The following is a 25255-nucleotide window of genomic DNA, read 5'->3' as shown; positions in this document are numbered from 1 at the left end:
GTCTTACATTTAGGTTTTTAATCCATTTTGAGTTTATTTTCGTGTATGATGTTAGGGAGTGTTCTAATTTCATTCTTTTACTTGTAGCTGTCCAGTTTTCCTAGCACCAGTTATTGAAGAGACTGTCTCTTCTCCATTGTATATCCTTGCCTCCTTTGTCATAGATTAGTTGACTATAGGTTTGTGGGCTTATCTCTGAGCTTTCTATCCTGTTGCATTGATCTATATTTCTTTTTTTGTGCCAGTACCATATTGTCTTGATTACAGTACCTTTGTAGTATAGTCTGAAGTAAGGAAGTCTGATTCCTCTAGCTCCATTTTTTCCCCTCAAGATACCTTTGGCTATTGGGGATCTTTTGTGCTTCCACACAAATTTTAAGATTTTTTTTTTTTTACATCTTTATTGGAGTATAATTGCTTTAAAATGGTGTGTTAGTTTCTGCTTTATAACAAAGAGAATCAGTTATACATATGCGTATGTTCCCATATCTCTTCCCTCTTGCATCTCCCTCCCTCCCACCCTCCCTATCCCACCCCTCTAGGTGGTCACAAAGCACTGAGTTGATCTCCCTGTGCTATGCGGCTGCTTCCCACTAGCTATCTATTTTATGTTTGGTAGTGCATATATGTCCATGCCACTCTCTCACTTTGTCACAGCTTACCCTTCCACCTCCCCATATCCTCAAGTCCATTCTCTAGTAGGTCGGTGTCTTTATTCCTGTCTTACCCCTAGGTTCTTCATGACATTTTTTCCCCTTAGTTTCCATATATATGTGTTAGCATACGGTATTTCTTTTTCTCTTTCTGACTTACTTCACTCTGTATGACAGACTCTAGATCCACCCACCTCAATACAAATAACTCAATTTCGTTTCTTTTTATGGCTGAGTAATATTCCATTATATATATGTGCCACATCTTCTTTATCTATTCATCTGTCGATGGACACTTAGGTTGTTTCCATCTCCTGGCTATTGTAAATAGAGCTGCAGTGAACATTGTGGTACATGACTCTTTTTGAATTATGGTTTTCTCAGGGTATATGCCCAGTAGTGGGATTGCTGGGTCATATGGTAGTTCTGTTTTCAGTTTTTTAAGGCACCTCCATACTGTTCTCCTTAGTGGCTGTACCAATTCATATTCCCACCAGCAGTGCAAGAGTGTTCCCTTTTCTCCACACCCTCTCCAGCATTCTCCACACCCTCTCCAGCATTTATTCTTTCCAGATTTTTTGATGATGGCCATTCTGACCCGTGTGAGATGATATCTCATTGTAGTTTTGATTTGCATTTCTCTAATGATTAATGATGTTGAGCATTCTTTCATGTGTTTCTTGGCAATCTGTATTGTCTTCTTTGGAGAAATGTCTATTTAGGTCTTCTGCCCATTTTTGGATTGGGTTGTTTGTTTTTTTGTTATTGAGCTCCATGAGCTGCTTGTAAATTTTGGAGATTAATCCTTTGTCAGTTGCTTCATTTGCAAATATTTTCTCCCATTCTGAGGGTTGTCTTTTGGTTTTGTTTATGGTTTCCTTTGCTGTGCAAAAGCTTTGAACTTTCATTAGGTCCCATTTGTTTATTTTTGTTTTTATGTCCATTTCTCTAGGAGGTGGGTCAAAAAAGATCTTGCTGTGATTTATGTCATAGAGTGTTCTGCCTATGTTTTCCTCTAAGAGTTTGAGAGTTTCTGGCCTTACATTTAGGTCTTTAATCCATTTTGAGCTTATTTCTGTGTATGGTGTTAGGGAGTGTTCTTATCTCATACTTTTACATGTACCTGTCCAGTTTTCCCAGCACCACTTATTGAAGAGGCTATCCTTTCTCCACTGTAGATTCCTGTCTCCTTTATCAAAGATAAGGTGACCATATGTGCGTGGGTTTATCTCTGGGCTTTCTATCCTGTTCCATTGATCTATATTTCTGTTTTTGTGCCAGTACCATACTGTCTTGATTACTGTAGCTTTGTAGTATAGTCTGAAGTCAGGGAGCCTGATTCTTCCAGCTCCGTTTTTCATTCTCAAGATTGCTTTGGCTATTCGGGGTCTTTTGTGTTTCCATACACATGGTGAAATTTTCTGTTGTAGTTCTGTGAAAAATGCCAGTGGTAGTTTGATAGGGATTGCATTGAATCTGTAGATTGCTTTGGGTAGTAGAGTCATTTTCACAATGTTGATTCTTCCAATCCAAGAACATGGTATATCTCTCCATCTATTTGTATCATCTTTAATTTCTTTCATCAGTGTCTTATAATTTTCTGCATACAGGTCTTTTGTCTCCGTAGGTAGGTTTATTCCTAGATATTTTATTCGTTTTGTTGCAATAGTAAATGGGAGTGTTTTCTTGATTTCACTTTCAGATTTTTCTTCATTAATGTATAGGATTAGTGCATTAATTTTGTATCCTGCAACTTTACCAAATTCATTGATTAGCTCTAGTAGTTTTCTGGTAGCATCTTTAGGATTCTCTATGTATAGTATCATGTCATCTGCAAGCCGTGACAGCTTTACTTCTTCTTTTCCGATTTGGATTCCTTTTATTTCCTTTTCTTCTCTGATTGCTGTGGCTAAAACTTCCTAAACTATGTTGAATAAGAGTGGTGAGAGTGAGCAACCTTGTCTTGTTCCTGATCTTAGAGGAAATGCTTTCAGTTTTTCACCATTGAGGACGATGTTTGCTGTGGGTCTGTCATATATGGCCTTTAGTATGTTGTGAAAATTTCCCTCTATGCCTACTTTCTGGAGGGTTTTTATCATAAATGGATGTTGAATTTGTCAAAAGCTTTTTCTGCATCTATTGAGATGACCATATGGTTTTTCTCCTTCAATTTGTTAATATGGTGTATCACATTGATTGATTTGCGTATATTGAAGAATCCTTGCATTCCTGGAATAAACCTCACTTGATCATGGTGTATGATCCTCTTAATGTGCTGTTGGATTCTGTTTGCTAGTATTTTGCTGAGGAGTTTTGCATCTATGTTCATCAGTGATATTGGCTTGTAGTTTTCTTTCTTTGTGACATCGTTGTCTGGTTTTGGTATCAGGCTGATGGTGGCCTCGTAGAAGGAGTTTGGGGATGTTCCTCCCTCTGCTATATATTGGAAGAGTTTGAGAAAGATAGGTGTTAGCTCTTCTCTAAATGTTTGATAGAATTCTCCTGTGAAGCCATCTGGTCCTGGGCTTTTGTTTGTTGGAAGATTTTTAATCACAGTTTCAATTTCAGTGCTTGTGATTGGTTTGTTCATATTTTCTATTTCTTCCTGATTCAGTCTTGGCAGGTTGTGCCTTTCTAAGAATTTGTCCATTTCTTCCAGATTGTCCATTTTATTGGCATAGAGTTGCTTGTAGTAATCTCTCATGATCTTTTGTATTTCTGCAGTGTCAGTTGTTACTTCTTGTTTTTCATTTCTAATTCTATTGATTTGAGTCTTCTCCCTTTTTTTCTTGATGAGTATGGCTAATGGTTTGTCAATTTTGTTTATCTTCTCAAAGAACCAGCTTTTAGTTTTATTGATCTTTGCTAACGTTTCCTTCATTTCTTTTTCATTTACTTCTGATCTGATCTTTATGATTTCTTTCCTTCTGCTAACTTCGGGGGTTTTTTGTTCTTCTTTCTCTAATTGCTTTAGGTGCAAGATTAGGTTGTTTATTCGAGATGTGTCCTGTTTCTTAAGGTAGGATTGTATTGCTATAAACTTCCCTCTTAGAACTGCTTTTGCTGCATCCCATAGGTTTTGTGTCATCATGTCTCCATTGTCATTTGTTTCTAGGTATTTTTTGATTTTCTCTTTGATTTCTTCAGTGATCGCTTTGTTATTAAGTAGTGTATTGTTTAGCCTTCATGTGTTTGTATTTTTTACAGATCTTTTCCTGTAATTGATATCTAGTCTCATAGTGTTGTGGTCAGAAAAGATACTTGATACAATTTCAATTTTCCTAAATTTACCAAGGCTTGATTGGTGACCCAAGATGATCTATCCTGGAAAATGTTCCATGAGCACTTGAGAAAAATGTGTATTCTGTTGTTGTTGGATGGAATGTCCTATAAATATCAATTAAGTCCATCTTGTTTAATGTATCATTTGAAGCATGTGGTTCCTTACTTATTTTCATTTTGGATGATCTGTCCATTGGTGAAAGTGGGGTGTTAAAGTCCCCTACTATGAATGTGTTACTGTCGATTTCCCCTTTTATGGATGTTAGTATTTGCCTTATGTATTGAGGTGCTCCTATGTTGGGTGCATAAATATTTAAAATTGTTATATCATCTTCTTGGATCGATCCCTTGATCATTATGTAGTGCCCTTCTTTGTCTCTTCTAATAGTCTTTATTTTAAAGTCTATTGTGTCTAATATGAGAATTGCTACTCCAGCTTTCTTTTGCTTTCCATTTGCATGGAATATTATTTTCCATCCCCTCACTTTCAGTCTGTATGTGTCTCTAGGTCTGAAGTGGGTCTCTTGTAGAAGCATATATATGGGTCTTGTTTTTGTATACATTCAGGCAGTCTGTGTGTTTTGGAGGGATCATTTAATCCATTTACATTTAAGGCAATTATTGATATGTATGTTCCTATTCCCATTTTCTTAATTTTTTGGGGTTTGTCATTTTAGGTCTTTTCCTTGTCTTGTGTTTCTTGCTTAGAGAAGATCCTTTAGTATTTGTTGTAAAGCTGGTTTGGTGGTGCTGAACTCTCTCAGCTTTTGCTTGTCTGTAAAGATTTTAATTTCTCCATCAAATCTGAATGAGATCCTTGCTGGGTAGAGTAATCTTGGTTGTAGGCTTTTCTCCGTCATCACTTTAAATATGTCCTGCCAGTCCCTTCTGTCTTGCCGAGTTTCTGCTGAAAGATCAGCTGTTAACCTTATGGGGATTCCCTTGTGTGTTATTGTTTTTCCGTTGCTGCTTTTAATATGTTTTCTTTGTATTTAACTTTTTACAGTTTGATTAATATGTATCTTGGCGTGTTTCTCCTTGGATTTATACTGTATGGGACTCTCTGTGCTTCCTGGACTTGATGAACTATTTCCTTTCCCATATTAGGGAAATTTTCAACTATAATCTCTTCTAATATTTTCTTAGTCCCTTTCTTTTACTCTTCTTCTTCTGGATTCCCTATAATTTGAATGTTGGTGTTTGAATGTTGGTGCATTTAATGTTGTCCCAGAGGTGTCTAGGACTGTTCTTTTCATTCTTTTTTCTTTATTCTGCTCTGCAGTATTTATTTCCACTATTTTATCTTCCAGGTCACTTATCCATTCTTCTGCCTCAGTTATTCTGCTATTGATCCCTTCTAGAGTATTTTTAATTTCATTTATTGTGTTGTTCATTGTTGCTTGTTTCATCTTTAGTTCTTCTAGGTCCTTGTTAAATGTTTCTTGCATTTTGTCTATTCTATTTCCAAGATTATGGATCATCTTTACTATCATTATCCTGAATTCTTTTTCTGGAAGGTTGCCTCTCTCCACTTCATTTAGTTGTTTTGGGGGGTTTTGTCTTGTTCCTTCAACTGGGATATAGTCCTCTGCCTTTTCATTTTGTCTATATTTCTGTGATTGTGGATTGTTTTCCACAGGCTGCAGGATTGTAGTTCTTGCTTCTGCTGTCTGCTCTCTGGTGGATGCGGCTATGGTATTGCCTATGTTTTATTTTAGGAATTTTATGGTTTTGGGTTTTACATTCAAGTCATTGATCTATTTTGAGTTAACTTTTGTGTATGGTGTATGATAATGGTCTAGTGTCATTTTTTGCATGTGGCTGTCCAGTTTTCCTAACACGTTTAATTGAAGAGACTATTCTTTCTCTATTGTATGTTCTCTGCTCCTTTGTTGTAAATAAATTATCCATATATGTGTGGACTTATTTCTGTGCTCTCTATTCTGTTCCATTGATCTGTGTGTCTGTTTTGTGCCAATATCATACTGTTTTAATTACTATAGCTTTGTAGTATAGTTTAAAATCAGGATATAGGATACCAGCTTTGTTCTTCTTTCTAGAGATTGTTTTGGCTATATGAAGTCATTTGTGGTTCCATATAGATTTTAGAATTATTCATTCTAGTTCTGTGAAATGTACCTTTTAAATTTTGACAGGAATTACATTGAATTTGTACATTGATTTGCATAGTATAGGTATTTTAACAATATGAATTCTTCCAATCCATGAATATGAAATTTCTTTCCATTTATTTGTGTTGTCTTCAGTTTCTTTCATCAGTGTCCTCTCGTTTCAGTGCACAAGTCTTTTACCTCCTTGGTTAAATTTATTCCTAGGTATTTTATTCTTTTCAATGCAATTGTAAATGGGATTGTTTTCTTAATTTCTCTTTCTGATAGTTCATTATTAGTGTATAGAAACACCATGGATTTCTTTATATTGACTTTGTATCCTGTGACATTACTGAATTCATTTATTAGTTCTTACAATATTTTATGGTGTCTTTAGGGTTTTCTGTATATAGCATCATGTCATCTGCAAATAGTGGACCCCAGACCAATTAAATCATGATCTCTGTGGTGGTAATCAGATCTTAATAGTTTTTAAAGTTCCCAAGTTTCTTCTAATGAGCAGTCATTATTGACAGCCACTTGTAAGGTATCTTGCAGGTCAAAAATGACTATGATTCTAACTTAAATGAATAAGAAACAAATTTGTCATAAAGACTCTATTGTCTAGTCTTCCATGCATGGGTTTATTCCTCCAGAAATAGTCATTTCTTTACTAAGGTGTATACTTATCTTTGGAGCATCTGTTGGGACACATGTTGTGCAGTTTGTACCAAAACAGCATGGTGTGTGCTGAAATATTGCTTTGGATTTTATAGATTATCTTATAACTTAGTTTTGCTGATATGTTATTTGATTTTTGGTGAGTAGTGTGGATGTCTTTCTTTGCAATCCAGGGGGCTGCTATCACTTTTTTTTTAAACACGTGCATTCTACCAATTGATTTTTAAAATGAAAAAAAAATTGTATAACCATTTAAAGATTTTTTTATTTTTAAAAATATTTACTTATTTATTTATTTATTGGCTCTGTCAGGTCTTAGATGCGGCACGTGGGATCATTCGTTGTGGCGTGCAGGCTCTTTGTTGCGTTTCATGGGCTTCTCTCTAGTTGTGGCGTGCAGGCTCCAGAGCATGTGGGCTCTGTGGTTGCAGCATGCGGGCTCTCTAGTTGTGGCATGCAGGTTCAGTAGTTGTGGCGTGTGGGCTTAGTCGCCCCGTGGCATGTGGTTCCCTGACCAGGGATCAAACCCATGTCTCCTGCATTGGAAGGCAAATTCTTAACCACTGGACCACCAGGGAAGTCCCTGTAACCATTTTTTAAATTGAAGTATAGTTAATTTAAATGTGTTAGTTTCAGGTGTACAACAAAGTGATTCAATTATACATATATATGTATACATTATATATGTATGTATATTCTTTTTCAGATTCTTTTCTGTTATAGGTTATTACAAGATATCGAACATATCTTGTATATATTGAACATATCCCCTGCTATATAGTAGGTTCTTGTTGTCTATCTATTTTACATATGGTAGTGTGTATATGTTAATCCCAGACTCCTAATTTATCTCCCCCACCCCCTTTCCCCTATGGTAAGTTTGTTTTCTATGTCTGTGAGTCTATTTCTGTTTTGTAAATAAGTTCATTTGTATCAGTTTTTTAGACTCCACATATAAGTGATACCATATAATATTTGTCTTTCTCTGCCTGAGTTACTTCATTTCATATGATAATCTCTAGGTCCATCCATGTTGCTGCAAATGGGTTATCACTTTTAAAGGATGATAAATCTCCTTAAAATCCCAGCTCTCCCATTTACCAGTTCTATGACCTTGGACTCATTTCCTCACTTCTCTGTGCCACAGGTTTCTCTGTAATAGGGATAATTATAAAACTCATTTCATAGGGTTTTGAGAATCATACTGGTAAAGTTATTTTACATAATTAGCACTCAAAAATGACCACTAATAATCTAGTATCTGAAAACATATTTTAAAATGTATTTGAATATATTTCAAAATGTTATTATATAAAAGATATGTAAATTTTATTTTACTATATTAAAATGCATAAGTTTAAAATACATAACAAATATATATGTTGATATGTTAAAATGTTCAACATGTGTTTAGATTTTTCTGTGTATTTCTAAAAGCAGTTTATTTCCTTAAGTGTTACATAATACTTATAAAACATATTTATATAAGTTCCAAATAATAACCTCTGTAGCTCCTGGAAAAGTAGGGCTGTGTCTGATATTCTTTTGCATCTCCCTTAGTTTCCAGCACTCTGAGAACCACTCAGAGTCACTTTTCCATATGCAGAAATCTTTAGGTACACGTCTTCCATTATTTCTACACATTCTCTCCACCTTGCTACATTCTTCAGTGGCATAAACATATTCCTTCTCCTCCCACAATGGAAAGAAATATGCATATTGAGCAATTCCAACACCCAAGAGCAAAAATTACTAGTCAGTGTTGAAAACAAAAACAAGTTTCATTTTTGTGTGTGTGGTTGTTTTTCCTGTTGCTTTTTGGTGTGTGTGTGCTTTTGTGTGTGTGTGTGTTTCTTTTCTTCCAATAAGTTTGTCCTCTGTTTCATTTCTTCCATCAATTTCCAGCGTTCTATCTCCAGACTATATATTTCAAGGACCCTACCCCCAGCAATTTCCCACTGTCCTTCATTCATTCTCAAGGGCAGTGGGGATGGTGCCAGTCAGGGGCTAGTGACGGGATAGTGTTATCTACTGTGTTGGAGGAGCTAAGAACTGATTAAGATTCTCCAAGGCAGAGAAAGACATGGGCATCCAGTCTTGAAAACAGTTTGTTGGTGCTTGTTATGGCAGAAGAGTGGTGAATTAGCTTGAGGAAGGCCAAAGAAGTTACCCAAAGCTTCCACATATAAGCGATATCATAGTTGTCTGTCTCTGTCTGACAAATGAACTTATCTACAAAACAGAATTAGAGTTACAGATCTAGAAAACAAACTCATGGTTACCAGGGGGTAAGCGGGAGGAGGGATGAATTGGAAGATTGGATTGCCACATACACACTATATTATTAAATAGATAACTAATAAGCTATATATTAAATAGATAACTAATAAGGACCTACTGTATAGCACAGGGAACTCTACTGCATACTCTGTAATGGCCTATATAGGAAAAGAATCTAAAAAAAAGTGGATATATGTATAGGTATAACTGATTCACTTTGCTGTGCACCTGAAACTAACACAACCTTTTAGATCAACTACACTCCAATAAAAATTAAAAGAAAAATAAAAACATGAAATTACCCGAAGCTCAGGTGCCTTTCTAAGACACACCAACCTTCATTCACTCACAAATTCGGCTACCAGGTGATGAGAAGACAAAAATGGATGTCATCTCCGGTTTTGACTTCAAGGAACTCACAGCTGATGGGGGCCTTGGGGGATGGACAGAGGATTAAAATACAGTGTTAACAACTGACCTCAGCCTGGGGGAATGAGTAAAGAATTTGGAAGGGAAATGATGCCTGAAAGATTAACATAAATCAGGCCAGTTAAGGGAGCGGTAAGGAGAAAGGTGGCTGTGTTTACCGGTAAAGGGAAGAGGCTAGAAACTGCAGGAAACACAGGCAGTGGGGTGTTGCTGGAGCATAAACTATGACGTTCGCCTCTCTCTTGCTTTGCTGTCAACAGGTCAGATTGTCAAGTAGGGTGACCATACGTCCTGGTCTCCGGCAAGGTGAGACTTTCAAGTAGGGTGACCATACGTCCTGGTCTGCGGCAAGGTGAGACTTTGAAGGTTAAAATGGGACCGTCTCGCCACATCAGGAACATCGAGCTCCCTATCTTTGTGTGGGTATCTGCCAGCTGAATCATCTGCCTGTCTTTTCTTTCGTTTGTTTGGTTTTGTTTTCTAAGTAACAGAAGCATATGTTAAAGGTGGGTTATGGAGGAGAAAGAAAGGGGAGGTATGATTTTTGTGGCTTGGAAGAAGACACCCTCCATGAAGGATATGGTTATGCTATGGAGGACTGCTTTCTAGCTAAGGACAAAGGCAGGGACCACGGAGAAGCGTCTGTGCCCTGCACTTGGGAGAGTGAAGGGCAGTGGGAGATCGCTGGGGTGGAGTCCTTGAAATGCATAGTCTGGAGATAGAATGCTGGAAACTGATGGAAGAAATGGAACAGAGGACAAACTTATTGGAATTTCTTTAAAAATGTGTGGTTTCTGTCATCAGTTCGTTCGCCATGATATAGATGGTCATCAATAGTTACAATTACATTCATCAAGATCTAAAATTTCTCCCATTTTTAGATATTTATCAGTCACAATGAGGGTCATTGAAAGTGATGTTAGATAATTTCCTCTAAAAGTTGTGTTCTATTAATCCATACAAATATCAGTGTCTACTGCATGCTTTTTATTAATCTTGGGGCCAGATAGCAATTAAACACTCAGAACCTAAGAGCATTTTATAAGATAGCACTTCATGTAATTCTGTAAGACACTGAACACATTTACCTCTTTTCTTTCGGGCCTTTTTTTTTTTTTTTTTTTTTTTTTTTTATGCGTTACGCGGGCCTCTCACTGTTGTGGCCTCTCCCGTTGCGGAGGACAGGCTCCGGACGCGCAGGCTCAGCGGCCATGGCTCACGGGCCCAGCCGCTCCGCGGCATGTGGGATCTTCCGGGACCGGGGCACGAACCCGTGTCCCCTGCATCGGCAGGCGGACTCTCAACCACTGCGCCACCAGGGAAGCCCCTTTCGGGCCTTTAAATCAGAACGGTACTGTGCAGCAGAAGTATAATGTGAGTCACGTGTGTCGCTTAAAACTTTCTAGTCATCAAATTAAAAAGTAAAAATAAGACAGTGAATTAACCTTGACACATTTTATCCAACATATCCAAAATATCATAATTTCAAAACGTTATCAATATAAAAAATATTAATGAGCTATATTACATTCCTTGGCTTTGGACTGAGTCTTCAGAATTTTGTGTGTATTTTTCACTTACAGCACTTCTTTCATCAGGCATATATTTTTTTTTTTTTTTAAATGTTGGGGTTAGGAGTTTATTAATTTATTTAATTTATTTTTGCTGTGTTGGGTCTTCGTTTCTGTGCGAAGGCTTTCTCCGGTTGTGGCAAGTGGGGGCCACTCCTCATCACGGTGTGCGGGCCTCTCACCATCGCGGCCTCTCTTGTTGCGGAGCACAGGCTCCAGACGCGCAGGCTCAGCAGCTGTGGCTCATGGGCCCAGTCGCTCCGCGGCACGTGGGATCTTCCCAGACCAGGGCTCGAACCCGTGTCCCCTGCATTAACAGGCCGACTCCCAACCACTGCGCCACCCGGGAAGCCCAGGCATATTTTATCTATATGTAGATATCCTAAAACTTACAGTTGAAAAAGTAAATTCATATACCCAACTTGTCACAAACATACTTAAAAGTTTTCCAATGACTGACTTGAGTGTCGGTTTTATTTTTTTTTTTTTTTTTTTTTTTTTTTTTAACATCTTTATTGGGGTATAATTGCTTTACAATGGTGTGTTAGTTTCTGCTTTATAACAAAGTGAATCAGTTATACATATACATATGTTCCCATATGTCTTCCCTCTTGCGTCTCCTTTCCTCCCACTCTCCCCATCCCACCCTTCCAGGCTGTTCCAAAGCACCGAGCTAATATCCCTGTGCCTTGCGGCTGCTTCCCCCCAGCTATCTACCTTACTACGTTTGTTAGTGTGTATATGTCCATGACTCTCTCTCGCCCTGTCAAAACTCACCCTTCCCCCTCCCCATATCCTTAAGTCCGTTCTCCAGTAGGTCTGCGTCTTTATTCCTATCTTACCCCTAGGTTCTTCATGACATTTTTTTCCCTTAAATTCCATATATATGTGTTAGCATACGGTATTTGTCTTTTTCTTTCTGACTTACTTCACTCTGTATGACAGATTCTAGGTCTATCCATCTCATTACAAATAGCTCAATTTCATTTCTTTTTAAGGCTGAGTAATATTCCATTGTGTATATGTGCCACATCTTCTTTATCCATTCATCCGATGATGGGCGCTTAGGTTGTTTCCATGTCCTGGCTATTGTAAATAGAGCTGCAATGAACATTTTGGTACATGACTCTCTTTGAATTTTGGTTTTCTCAGGGTATATGCCAAGTAGTGGGATTGCTGGGTCATATGGTAATTCTATTTGTAGTTTTTTAAGGAACCTCCATACTGTTCTCCACAGTGGCTGAACCAATTCACATTCCCACCAGCAGTGCAAGAGTGTCCCCTTTTCTCCACACCCTCTCCAGCATTTATTGTTTCTTGACTTTTTGATGATGGCCATTCTGACTGGTGTGAGATGATATCTCATTGTAGTTTTGATTTGCATTTCTCTAATGATTAATGATGTTGAGCATTCTTTCATGTGTTTGTTGGCATTCTGTATATCTTCTTTGGAGAAATGTCTATTTAGGTCTTCTGCCCATTTTTGGATGGGGTTGTTTGTTTTTTTGTTATTGAGCTGCATGAGCTGCTTGTAAATTTTGGAGATTAATCCTTTGTCAGTTGCTTCATTTGCAAATGTTTTCTCCCATTCTGAGGGTTGTCTTTTGGTCTTGGTTATCGTTTCCTTTGCTGTGCAAAAGCTTTGAAGTTTCATTAGGTCCCATTTGTTTATTTTTGTTTTTATTTCCATTACTCTAGGAGGTGGGTCAGAAAGGATCTTGCTGTGATTTATGTCATAGAGTGTTCTTCCTATGTTTTCTTCTAAGAGTTTGATAGTTTCTGGCCTTACATTTAGGTCTTTAATCCATTTTGAGCTTATTTTTGTGTATGGTGTTAGGGAGTGATCTAATCTCATACTTTTACATGTACCTGTCCAGTTTTCCCAGCACCATTTATTGAAGAGGCTGTCCTTTCTCCACTGTACATTCCTGCCTCCTTTATCAAAGATGAGGTGTCCATATGTGCGTGGGTTTATCTCTGGGCTTTCTATCCTGTTCCACTGATCTATCTTTCTGTTTTTGTGCCAGTACCATACTGTCTTGATTACTGTTGCTTTGTAATATAGTCTGAAGTCAGGGAGCCTTATTCCTCCAGCTCCTTTTTTCGTTCTAAAGATTGCTTTGGCTATTCGGGGTCTTTTGTGTTTCCATACAAATTGCGAAATTTTTTGTTCTAGTTCTGTGAAAAATGCCAGTGGTAGTTTGATAGGGATTGCATTGAATCTGTAGATTGCTTTGGGTAGTAGAGTCATTTTCACAATGTTGATTCTTCCCATCCAAGAACATGGTATATCTCTCCATCTATTTGTATCATCTTTAATTTCTTTCATCAGTGTCTTATAATTTTCTGCATACAGGTCTTTCGTATCCTTAGGTAGGTTTATTCCTAGATATTTTATTCTTTTTGTTGCAATGGTAAATGGGAGTGTTTTCTTGATTTCACTTTCAGATTTTTCATCATTAGTATATAGGAATGCCAGAGATTTCTGTGCATTAATTTTGTATCCTGCTACTTTACCAAATTCATTGATTAGCTCTAGTAGTTTTCTGGTAGCATCTTTAGGATTCTCTATGTATAGTATCATGTCATCTGCAAACAGTGACAGCTTTACTTCTTCTTTTCCGATTTGGATTCCTTTTATTTCCTTTTCTTCTCTGATTGCTGTGGCTAAAACTTCCAAAACTATGTTGAATAAGAGTGGTGAGAGTGGGCAACCTTGTCTTGTTCCTGATCTTAGTGGAAATGCTTTCAGTTTTTCACCATTGAGGATGATGTTTGCTGTGGGCTTGTCATATATGGCTTTTATTATGTTTAGGAAAGTTCCCTCTATGCCTACTTTCTGGAGGGTTTTTATCATAAATGGGTGTTGAATTTTGTCGAAAGCTTTCTCTGCATCTATTGAGATGATCATATGGTTTTTCTCCTTCAATTTGTTAATATGGTTTATCACATTGATAGATTTGCGTATATTGAAGAATCCTTGCATTCCTGGAATAAACCCCACTTGGTCATGGTGTATGATCCTTTTAATGTGCTGTTGGATTCTGTTTGCTAGTATTTTGTTGAGGATTTTTGCATCTATGTTCATCAGTGATATTGGCCTGTAGTTTTCTTTCTTTGTGACATCCTTGTCTGGTTTTGGTATCAAGGTGATGGTGGCTTCGTAGAAGGAATTTGGGAGTGTTCCTCCCTCTGCTATATTTTGGAAGAGTTTGAGAAGGATAGGTGTTAGCTCTTCTCTAAACGTTTGATAGAATTCACCTGTGAAGCCATCTGGTCCTGGGCTTTTGTTTGTTGGAAGGTTTTTAATCACAGTTTCAATTTCAGTGCTTGTGATTGGTCTGTTCATATTTTCTATTTCTTCCTGATTCAGTCTTGGCAGGTTGTGCATTTCTAAGAATTTGTCCATTTCTTCCAGATTGTCCATTTTATTGGCATAGAGTTGCTTGTAGTAATCTCTCATGATTTTTTTTATTTCTGCAGTGTCAGTTGTTACTTCTCCTTTTTCATTTCTAATTCTATTGATTTGAGTCTTCTCCCTTTTTTTCTTGATGAGTCTGGCTAGTGGTTTATCTATTTTGTTTATCTTCTCAAAGAACCAGCTTTTAGTTTTATTGATCTTTGCTATTGTTTCCTTCATTTCTTTTTCATTTATTTCTGATCTGATTTTTATGATTTCTTTCCTTCTGCTAGCTTTGGGGTTTTTTTGTTCTTCTTTCTCTAATTGCTTGAGGTGCAAGGTTAGGTTGTTTATTCGAGATGTTTCCTGCTTCTTAAGGTGGGCTTGTATTGCTATAAACTTCCCCCTTAGAACTGCTTTTGCTGCATCCCATAGGTTTTGGGTCGTTGTGTCTCCATTGTCATTTGTTTCTAGGTATTTTTTTATTTCCTCTTTGATTTCTTCAGTGATCACTTCATTATTAAGTAGTGTATTGTTTAGCCTCCATGTGTTTGTATTTTTTACAGATCTTTTCCTGTAATTGATATCTAGTCTCATGGCGTTGTGGTCGGAAAAGATACTTGATACAATTTCAGTTTTCTTAAATTTACCAAGGCTTGATTTGTGACCCAAGATATGATCTATCCTGGAGAATGTTCCATGAGCACTTGAGAAAAATGTGTATTCTGTTGTTTTTGGATGGAGTGTCCTATAAATATCAATTAAGTCCATCTTGTTTAATGTATCATTTAAAGCTTGTGTTTCCTTATTTATTTTCATTTTGGATGATCTGTCCATGGGTGAAAGTGGGGTGTTAAAGTCCCCTACTATGAATGTGTTACTGTTGATCTCCCCTTTTATGGTTGTTAGTATTTGCCTTATGTATTGAGGTGCTCCTATGTTGGGTGCATAAATATTTACAATTGTTATATCTTCTTCTTGGATCGATCCCTTGATCATTATGTAGTGTCCTTCTTTGTCCCTTTTAATAGTCCTTATTTTAAAGTCTATTTTGTCTGATATGAGAATTGCTACTCCAGCTTTCTTTTGGTTTCCATTTGCATGGAATATCTTTTTCCATCCCCTTACTTTCAGTCTGTATGTGTCTCTAGTTCTGAAGTGGGTCTCTTGTAGACAGCATATATAAGGGTCTTGTTTTTGTATCCATTCAGCCAATCTGTGTCTTTTGGTGGGAGCATTTAGTCCATTTACATTTAAGGTAATTATCGATATGTATGTTCCTATTTCCATTTTATATATTGTTTTGGGTTCGCTACTATAGGTCATTTCCTTCTCTTGTGTTTCGTGTCTAGAGAAGTTCCTTTAGCATTTGTTGTAAAGCTGGTTTGGTGGTGCTGAACTCTCTCAGCTTTTGCTTGTCTGTAAAGGTTTTATTTTCTCCATCAAATGTGAATGAGATCCTTGCTGGGTAGAGTAGTCTTGGTTTCAGGCTATTCTCCTTCATCACTTTCAGTATGTCCTGCCACTCCCTTCTGGCTTGTAGGGTTTCTGCTGAGAGATCAGCTGTTAACCTTATGGGGATTCCCTTGTGTGTTATTTGTTGTTTTTCCCTTGCTGCTTTTAATATGCTTTCTTTGTATTTAATTTTTGACAGTTTGATTAATATGTGTCTTGGCGTGTTTCTCCTTGTATTTATCCTGTATGGGACCCTCTGTGCTTCCTGGACTTGATTAACTATTTCCTTTCCCATATTAGGGAAGTTTTCAACTATAATCTCTTCAAATATTTTCTCAGTCCCTTTCTTTCTTTCTTCTTCTTCTGGAACCCCTATAATTCGAATGTTGGTGCGTTTCATGTTGTCCCAGAGGTCTCTGAGACTGTCCTCAGTTCTTTTCATTCTTTTTTCTTTATTCTGCTCTGCAGTAGTTATTTCCACTACTTTATCTTCCAGGTCACTTATCCGTTCTTCTGCCTCAGTTATTCTGCTATTGATCCTATCTAGAGTGATTTTAATTTCATTTATTGCATTGTTCATCGTTGCTTGTTTCATCTTTAGTTCTTGTAGGTCCTTGTTAACTGTTTCTTGCATTTTGTCCATTCTACTTCCAAGATTTTGGATCATCCTTACTATCATTATTCTGAATTCTTTTTCAGGTAGATTGCCTATTTCCTCTTCATTTGTTAGGTCTGGTGGGTTTTTATCTTGCTCCTTCATCTGCTGTGTGTTTTTCTGTCTTCTCATTTTGCTTATCTTACTGTGTTTAGGGTCTCCTTTTTGCAGGCTGCAGGTTCGTAGTTCCCGTTGTTTTTGATGTCTGTCTCCAGTGGCTAAGGTTGTTTCAGTGGGTTGTGTAGGCTTCCTGGTGGAGGGGACTAGTGCCTGTGTTGTGCTGGATGAGGCTGGATCTTGTCTCTCTAGTGGGCAGGTTCACGTCTGGTGGTGTGTTTTGGGGTGTCTGTGGCCTTATTATGATTTTAGGCAGCCTCTCTGCTAATGGGTGGGGTTGTGTTCCTGTTTTGCTAGTTGTTTGGCATAGGTTGTCCAGCACTGTGGCTTGCTGGTCGTTGAGTGAAGCTGGGTGCTGGTGTTAAGATGGAGGTCTCTGGGATATTTCCACCGTTTAATATTATGTGGAGCTGGGAGGTCTCTTGTTGACCAGTGTCCTGAAGTTGGCTCTCCTACCTCAGAGGCAGAGCCCTGACTCCTGGCTGGAGCACCAAGAGCCTTTCATCCACACAGCTCAGAATAAAAGGGAGAAAAAGTAGGGAGAATTAGTAGAAGTATGAGTAAAGAAAGAGGGAAAGGAGGAAAGGAAGGAAGGAAGAAAGAAGCAAAGAAGGAAAGAAAGGAGGGAGGGAGGGAGGGAGGAAGGAAGGAAGGAGGGAAAGAAGGAAAAAAAAGACAGAAAGAAAGATGATACAGTAAAAATAAAATAAAGTATAATATAGTTATTGAATTAAAAAATATTTAGAAAAAAAAAAAAGGGATGGATAGAACCTGAGGACAAATGTTGGAAGCAAAGCTATACAGAGAAAATCTTACACAGAAGCATACACATACACTTTCACAAAAAGAGGTAAAGGGGGAAAAATCATAAATCCTGCTCCCTGAGACCACCTCCTCAATTTGGGGTGATTCGTTGTCTAAAGGAGGGAGGGAAGGAAGGAAAGAAAGAAAGAACGAAGGTAAAGTATAATAAAGTTATTACAATTAAACTTAATTATTAAGAAAAGGAATTTTTTTAAAAAAGTCATGGACGGATAGAGCCCTAGGACAAATGGTGGAAGCTAGAGTATACAGACTAGATGTCACACAGAAGCATACACGTACACATTCACAAAAAGAGGAAAAGGGAAAAAAATCATAGATCTCGCTCCTAAATTCCACCTCTTCAATTTGGGATCATTCCTTGTCTATTCAGGTATTCCACAGATGCAGGGTATATCAAGTTGATTGTGGAGCTTTAATCCGCTGCTTCTGTGGCTGCTGGGAGAGATTTCCCTTTCTCTTCTTTGTTTTCACAGCTCACAGGAGCTCAGCTTTGGATTTGGCCCTGCCTCTGCGCGTACGTCGCTGGAGGGCGTCTGTTTTTTCGCTCAGACAGGACGGGGTTAAAGGAGCCGCTGATTCGGGGCCTCCGGCTCACTCAGGCCGGGGGTTGGGGGATGGGGGAAGGAGGGGCACTGCGTGCGGGGCGGGCCTGCGGCGGCAGAGACAGCGTGACGTTGCGGCAGAGGCCGGCGTGACGTTGCAGCAGCCTGAGGCCCGCCGTGCGCTGTCCCGGGGAAGTTGTCCCTGGATCCCGGGAACCTGGCAGTGGCGGGCTGCACAGGCTCCGCGGAAGAGGGGTGTGGAGAGTGACCTGTGCTCGCACACAGGCCCCTTGGTGGCGGCAGCAGCAGCCTTAGCGTCTCCCGCCCGTCTCTGGGGTCCGCGGTTTTAGCCGCGGCTCGCGCCCGTCTCTGGGGTTTGCGCTTTCAGCCGCGGCTCGCGCCCGTCTCGGGGGCTCGCGCTTTTAGCCGCGACTCACGCCCGTCTCTGGGGTTTGCACTTTCAGCCGCGGCTCGCGCCCGTCTCGGGGGCTCGCGCCCTCAGCCGCGGCTTGCGCCCGTCTCTGGGGTTCGCGCTTTTAGCCGCGGCTCGCGCCCGTCTCTGGGGTTCGCGCTTTTAGCCGCGGCTCGCGCCCGTCTCTGGAGTTCCTTTAAGCAGCGCTCTTAAACCCCTCTCCTCGCGCACCAGGAAACAAAGAGGGAAGAAAAAGTCTCTTGCCTCTTCGGCCGGTACAGGCTTTTCCCCGAACTCCCTCCCGGCTAGTCGTGGTGCACTAACCCCTTCAGGCTATGTTCAAGCCGCCAACCCCAGTCCTCTCCCTGAGCTCCGTCCAAAACCAAAACCCGAGCCTCAGCTCGCAGCCCCGCCCGCCCCGGTGGGTGAGCAGCAAGCCTCTCGGGTTGGTGAGTGCTGGTCGGCACCGATCGTCTGTGCAGGAATCTCCCCGCTTTGCCCTCCGCACCCGTCGCTGTGCACTACTCCGCAGTCCCGAAACTCCCCCCTCTGCCTCCCGCAGTCTCCGCCCGCGGAGGGGCTTCCTAGTGTGTGGAAACTTTTCCTCCTTCACAGCTCCCTCCCACTGGTGCAGGTGCCGTCCTTATTCTTTTGTCTCTGTTTTTTCTTTTGCCCTACCCAGTTACGTGGGGAGTTTCTTGCCTTTTGGGAGGTCTGAGGTCTTCTGCCAGCCTTCAGTAGGAGTTCTGTAGGAGTTGTTCCACGTGTGGATGTATTTCTGGTGTATCCGTGGGGAGGAAGGCGATCTCCGCGTCTTACTCTTCCGCCATCTTCAAGGTCCCCCGAGTGTCGGTTTTAAATCTGAAGTCAATTGAGTTAATTCAAATGAAATTAAAAAAAAAAACTCTTCATTCCTGTCACATTAGCCACATTTCAAGGGCTTATTAGCCACATATGGTTAGTGGCTGAAGATTAGAAAACAGAGAAGTAGAATATATTTAGTAAATGAATTTGGAAGCGGGCACATTTTATTACTCTCCTTTGTCATGCTTTTTTTTGGTTTTTTTCTCTTTAGCTGTTTACGACTATAAAAGCTGAAAGACTCTCTCCATCTTTTTTTGTAGGCATTAGTTCCATATACGTCCTGTAGGTGGCAGCACTTTCTTCCTGAAACTGTAAGAGGGAGGAGTTGCTAGGACTTGTCACTCAGGTTCTGGCGTTTTTCATAGAGTCAATTCTTTGGAAAATTTTTTGGTGGCATAGGTTAGAATCTTTTCAGTTCTGCTGTCATTCTGTATAGATGGCTGCTGATTATGGAAACAGTCTCAGCCTCTAGAAAATTGCACATTCCTCAGTTTGGGGTAAAAGAAAAGCAGCTCTAAGGTGAGAGAAGAAAGAGATGCAATTAAAGGACTCCTATCAAAACGCTTTCATTTGCTCAAATCCATATTTTGAAAATGGTGATTCCAAGTGCTGCTTAATAAAACTTTTCTAAGCAGATGAGAGGTAGATTTTGTTTTAAAGACTGTGGCAATGTTAATCTGTTTTTTTCATTTTCCAGGCAACTTTGTAAGTGAATGTTTTAGAATGTCTACAGTTTCATATTTCTTTTCTATGTAAGATATCCACATCCATTATTAAAACAACTGAACAGGGCTTCCCTGGTGGTGCAGTGGTTGAGAGTCCGCCTGCCGATACAGGGGACACGGGTTCGTGCCCCGGTCCGGGAAGATTTCACATGCTGTGGAGCAGCTGGACCCGTGAGCCATGGCGGCTGAGCCTGCGCGTCCAGAGCCTGTGCTCCGCAACGGGAGAGGCCACAACAGTGAGAGGCCCGCGTACCGCAAAAAAAAAAAAAAAAAAAAAACAAAAAAAAAAACCAACAAAAAAAACCTGAACAAATAACATGTAGCTAAAGTTATATATATGTGTTTAAAGTTCATGGATTAACATTTTAGCATCCCTCCCCTCCCCTTCATTTTGTGTTTGTGATAAAAGAACATGAGATAAGAGGAGTTCCAGCATTGGAGGGATTCAAGTTGAGTTTCTAAGGACCCATGTGCATTTTTTTAAAAACATCTTTATTGGATTATAATTGCTTTACAATGGTGTGTTAGTTTCTGCTTTATAACAAAGTGAATCAGCTATACGTATACATATATCCCCATATCTCCTCCCTCTTGCATCTCCATCCCACCCTCCCTATCCCACCCCTCTAAGGTGGTCACAAAGCACCGAGCTTATCTCCCTGTGCTATGAGGCTGCATCCCACTAGCTATCTATTTTACATTCGGTAGTGTATATATGTCCATGCCACTCTCTCACTTCGTCCCAGCTTGCCCTTCCCCCTCCCCGTGTCCTTAAGTCCGTTCTCTACGTCTGCATCCTTATTCCTATCTTGCCATTTGTTAGAACCATTTTTTTTTAGATTCCATATATATATGTGTTAGCATACGGTATTTGTTTTTCTCCTTCTTACTTACTTCACTCTGTATGACAGTCTTTAGGTCCATCCACCTCACTACAAATAACTCAATTTCATTTCTTTTTATGGCTGAGTAATATTCCATTGTACCTATGTGCCACATCTTCTTTATCTATTCATCTGTCGATGGACACTTAGGTTGCTTCCAGGTCCTGGCTATTGTAAATAGAGCTGCAATGAACATTGTGGTACATGACTCTTTTTGAACTATGGTTTTCTCAGGGTATATGCCCAGTAGTGGGATTGCTGGGTCGTATGGTAGTTCTATTTTTAGTTATTTAAGGAACCTCCATACTGTTCTCCATAGTGGCTGTATCAATTTACATTGCCACCAACAGGGCAAGAGGGTTCCCTTTTCTCCACACCCTCTCCAACATTTATTGTTCGTAGATTTTTAGATGATGGTCATTCTAACTGGTGTGAGGTGATACCTCATTGTAGTTTTGATTTGCATTTCTCTAATAATTAGTGATGTTGAGCATCCTTTCATGTGTTTGTTGGCGACCTGTATATCTTCTTTGGAGAAATGTCTAATTAGGTCTTCTGCCCATTTTTGGATTGGGTTGTTTGTTTTTTTGATATGGAGCTGCATGAGCTGCTTGTATATTTTGGAGATTAATCCTTTGTCAGTTGCTTCATTTGCAAATATTTTCTCCATTTTCAGGGTTGTCTTTTTGTCTTGTTTATGGTTTCCTTTGCTATGCAAAAGGTTTTAAGTTTCATTAGGTCCCATTTGTTTGTTTTTATTTCCATTTCCCTAGGAGGTGGGTCAAAAAGGATCTTGCTGTGATTTATGTCATAGAGTGGTCTGCCTGTGTTTTCCTCTAAGAGTTTTATAGTGTCTGGCCTTATATTTAGGTCTTTAATCCATTTTGAGTTTATTTTTGTGTATGATGTTAGGGAGTGCTCTAATTTCATTCTTTTACCTGTAGCTGTCCAGTTTTCCCAGCACCTCTTATTGAAGAGACTGTCTTTTCTCCATTGTATATTCTTGCCTCCTTTATCAAAGATAAGGTGACCATATGTGCGTGGGTTTATCTCTGGGCTTTCTATCCTGTTCCATTGATCTATGTTTCTGTTTTTGTGCCAGTACCCTGATGTGCATTTTTGTATAGCTCATGAGGACCCCCTGGTACAAAACCCCATCAAATTGTGGTGTGTTTTCTTGATACTCCTTGGGTGGCATTTTAAAATCACAGCCTCTCTTTTCCGTAATTATCACTCAGTCTGTCTCCCAAATAGAATCTCAAGGTGCTGGCTGAATCCTAATCATGATTTTGCTTATTTTAGTTTTATAGGTAGAATATTCACAGTGTAACTAGTATAATAAGTCTAATACCAATGCTTTTGACTCAGAATGTTTACAGTTTTCTTAATATACTCTTTACTTCTTAAATTCTGGGATAGTCTGTGAAATGGTAGAGGAGAAGGTTTGAGGAGGGAAAGAGACAATTTTATTTAGGACAGGTACACGTCAGAAGCTGTACAAGCTTCTTTTGCATGTGTTTGCTTTTATTACCTCTTCTAATCTGAATAGCAATTTTCTTATAGCTAAAGAAACTAGAGTTTCTTGGAGAAGTACTATACGTGTCATTTAGCAAATTTCTAGGTATATTTCAGAAAACCTACCCCAAAGGTTTTCGTTTCTTATCTTTTTAGCAGAGACCACATATAAGGACTTTCTATATGAAGACATCTGAGGAATTAGAACATGGTGTCATTTCTGTAATTTCTTGCCCCATATATTTCTGGTTGTCTTTCTACTATTGCATTTCTTCTATTCTGTCTGCTTCCTTAACAGTGTTTTTTTGTTTGTTTTGTTCTCTTTTTCAAAATGTAATATTTACCCAAAGTTCAGCACTTGGCTTCTTTTTCTTTCTCCTTCCTCAATTATCACGTCCGATCCCATGGCTTCAACTATCTTCCCATGAATGTTAATTTCCAAATTTGTGACTTCATTCTTTCTGTTAGTCTGAACAGGATAATTGCTGAACAAATAACATCATAAATCTCAGTGGCTTATTTCTCTCTCACACACAAATTCTAGTGCAAATACTCCCCACCTGCTTTCCCGATGGCTCCCCACCAAGTGGTGACTCAGGGATCAGCTCCATCCAAGTTACCCTATTTTATGTCTTGGAGCCCTTTAGCAGTCTGCTGATGCCTATGGGCCTCCTCTAAGAATAGTGTTTGTAAATGTGGAAGAGAAAAAAAAAGAGCTAGTAACCAAAATTCAAAGATAATTACAAAATAGTGCCAGGTAAATATATTTCAAGATATCTGCATCAAGTGTAATGTGATATGAAATATCTGTGATTTCTATGGGAGACAAAGGCACATTTTGCTAACACTGTTGTAACCACTGACTACATTCATAAATACAGGGAATGCTAAGGTCCAGTTAAAATTCATGAGAATACATTTCCCCCATCCAAGCTCACAGGACTCCCTTAATGGCTTAGATTTCAGGTTCTAGTGGCTCCACAATTACCAAAGACTTCTTGGAGTCCTTTACTAGATCTTATGCATGCGATCGACTGACAAAGACCTTGTAGGATAATATGAGACATTTGGGGGCCAAACCAGGAAGGGACATACACCACCTGCAGTCAGAGTTTTTGGGCTAGAACAAGTTGTATTGTCCCTCTGAGGAAGAGGGCTACGAACTGTATTTCAGCTGTGTGTGCAGGAAGGAGGTAGGATGTGGAGAGCATGGAGCAATAATTGTTTCAAGCAAGAATTATCAATGGATGCTAAAACTAAGAAGGAAAAATATGATGAGAAACAGAATATTCTTTATAGCTTTGTAGTACTGCCACACAGATACTTTTTAATTGGGAAGGGAAAATATTAACTTTATGGAGAGGAAGAGATCTAGCCAGACAGCACCTTATCCAAGTGATCAAAGGTGATGTCATCAGTAATGAGGCAAACTGGCACAGGTGACACACAAAGCAGGAACATTTCTGTGATTCCTGCCCAAAATGCATAACCTGAATTTAGTCAAAGGAAACATCAGAAAAACCCAGGGCGGTCCCCAGACCTCTTGAGAGAAAATTCACAGCCCTCGCCCCCTAGGCCCAGCATCCCGGGTCTGGAGGGGGCCGGGCTTCCCAGGGTCCCCCGAGCGCTGCTTGCGCCCCTCTCCCTGGAGGTGTCCAGGGGGCGGGGAGCCCGCGTGGGTGGGACGGGGCCGGTGTGGGAGGGGTGGGGGGGAGGGGCGGGGTGTGCCCCCCCCCCCCCCCCCGTGTGTGGCTGGGGGAAAACACTGCCTGTTTAGTAGTTGCTGTTGCTGCACTTCCACTTCTCTCCCAGCGAGAGAGAGACTCGAGTGGCCAGGCTCAGCCGCAGCAAAGCAGCCAGACACGAAGAGAGGGGCTGTTTGCCGGGTGGTGGTGGTGGGGGGGGTCACTCTGCGGATGAAAATTCGAGGGCCAGAACCAGCTCCTCCCCATTTTCGTCCTCCAACCAGCAAACCGAGAAACAAACACCCCCAAGAAGAAGGAGAGTAAAGTCAGCATGAGCAAAAACTCCAAACCCATCTCCATGAGTGCCAAGAGGATTCAGAAGCAGCTGGCGGAGATCACTTTAGACCCTCCACCCAACTGCAGTGCTGGTCCCAAAGGCGATAACAGCTAGGAATGGAGATCAACCATTCTACGGCCTCCAGGGTCCGTGTATGAGGGTGGTGTATTCTTCCTTGATATCACTTTTACCCCAGAATATCCCTTCAAGCTTCCAAAGGTTGCATTTCGGACAAGAATCTATCACTTGTAGTATTAAGTCAAGGAGTTATTTGCTTGGACATATTGAAAGATAACTGGAGTCCAGCACTAACCATATCTAAAGTCCTTCTTTCTATCTGCTCACTTCTTACAGACTGTAATCCTGCCGACCCCTTGGTGGGAAGTATTGCCACTCAGTATATGACCAACAGAGCAGAACACGACAGAATGGCCAGACAGTGGACCAAGGGGTACGCTACATAAATTGGATTTTCACAATTCTATACGTTATTTGTCTGTCACAGAGAGAGCTGCTTATGATTTTGATGGGGTAGGGGAGGGTGGGAGTTGATCAAGAGTAGGGTATTTCTATGACAGATACTATTCAGTCTTATTTCCTAAGATTTTGTTGTAACTTAAGGTATCTTGCTACAATAGACAGAATTGGCAATAGCAATGTTTAAAACCGTCATTAGTTCTGCAATATTAGCTGAAATGCAATACAGAGAAGAATAGACATTTGGGTTCAGTTGCTTGTAGTCTGTAACTTGAAACAGCTTAATTTGTACAGGTTACACACATGGCCATTTATGTCAAGTCCTTGCAAGACTGTACAGTTTTTTTGTTTAAAA

General features: G+C 39.8%; 1 pseudogene; it reads left to right on the top strand.

Annotated features, from left to right (window-relative positions):
* The window catches only part of LOC136131820 (ubiquitin-conjugating enzyme E2 E1 pseudogene), a 146458-nt pseudogene extending 121571 nt beyond the window's left edge, over nt 1–24887 (top strand).
* Nucleotides 24888–25255: the final 368 nt, after the last annotated feature.

This window comes from Phocoena phocoena, chromosome 12 (genome assembly GCF_963924675.1).
Source record: "Phocoena phocoena chromosome 12, mPhoPho1.1, whole genome shotgun sequence".
NCBI classification, from domain to species: Eukaryota; Metazoa; Chordata; class Mammalia; order Artiodactyla; family Phocoenidae; genus Phocoena; species Phocoena phocoena.
The sequence above is the reverse complement of the archived record's forward strand: the minus strand, read 5'-3'. Positions and strand labels throughout refer to the sequence as shown.